This window comes from Austrofundulus limnaeus, unplaced genomic scaffold (genome assembly GCF_001266775.1).
Source record: "Austrofundulus limnaeus strain Quisiro unplaced genomic scaffold, Austrofundulus_limnaeus-1.0 Scaffold1132, whole genome shotgun sequence".
In the NCBI taxonomy this organism is placed as follows: domain Eukaryota; kingdom Metazoa; phylum Chordata; class Actinopteri; order Cyprinodontiformes; family Rivulidae; genus Austrofundulus; species Austrofundulus limnaeus.
Genome location: NW_013953534.1, coordinates 106,546 through 107,940, shown reverse-complemented (window position 1 = coordinate 107,940; position 1,395 = coordinate 106,546).

The window sequence follows — 1,395 nt, the reverse complement described above, 5'->3', positions numbered from 1 at the left end:
CTCCATAGTAGGCATGGGTCAGAGCTGGCGTGAGGCACCACACATTTTCACGTCAAGTTTAGATTTTATAAATCATAACCTTGGCGTAAAAAGTGGTGTACACAAGTTTCTGGGCTCAAATTGTGCGTACGCCAGTTTTATAAATCTGACCCCAGGTCATTTTTAATTTAATGCGTTCCCAAATGTCCTAGTAACTCATGTGTCCGGTGGGTCAAATGGGTCTAATTTAATGCCAAATATCCCAATTGTTCCTATATGTCCCAAATAATTGGTAGCTCACTCTTCAAATGTCCTAAATGATGATGAAAATCAGCCTTGCCTTGCAATGAAGAAAGGTTTGTGTGCAACATAGGTTTCAGGGACATTTCACACACAATAAAATGGTAATTTTGTGATTGCCAAATGTTCTGTTGGTTTTTACTGAACACTCTTGAGTATTAAATGAGTTCTGTTTGCAGATTATACCACATTTGTTTTGTTTTGTTTTGAAGAAAATATAGAAGTGATGTTGGAAATGATGCAGACAGAATTTGTGAAAAGACAAACTTGGTTTAAACTCTATAAACTATCATTAACTTTGCATTAAACTAATTATATGACATCCAGTAATAGAAAGAGAACTATTGATGATCCATTTAGAGTTGATGGTGTTGAGATTTGTAGGGTCAGTGAGGTGAAGTTTCTGAGTGTTGTCATTGATAGTCTGACATGGAGACCTCATAAATTTAGTAAGAACAAAAATAGCTAAATCTATTGCAGTATTTTGTGAAGTAAGGGAGTCAATGATAAAGCTTTATTTATATTATATAATACAATAATTGTTCCACACTTGATCAATCTGGGGGGAAAGCATGTAAAACAATTACAAAGCCTATTTTTATTTTACAGAAAAGAGCCGTAAGAATTATCACCAGAAAACATTACAGTCACCCATCAAATACATTATTTTATCAGTTGAAATTATTTAAATTGTATGAGTTGGTTGAGTATAGTATTTTATAGGTTATCTACAGAGAATCTCAACCCATTGCCACAGCGCCACCTTGAGGGCCTCAAAAGAACAACAGTTTTTAACTCTGGGCCGCAGAGGGCCGTGGGACCACATTTTTTAATAAGGTGCAATACATTTTCTCACCACTAGTAGCAGTAGTGCACCACTCAGATGTTTAACAACTTTGTTAATATGTAGAAGAAGAACCTTAGAAACCTGCAGAGAATGGAAACTTATTTTAAATGAAAAATAGAAGCAAAAATAAAAGTAACTCATCAAAGTTTGTCACTAATATGAAGATCAGCTTCTGTTTTTACCATGCAATATTTTAAAAGTTCAAAACATTATCAAATACAGTTGCAGATACAACTATATTTTAATCCATCCATCCATCCATCCATCCA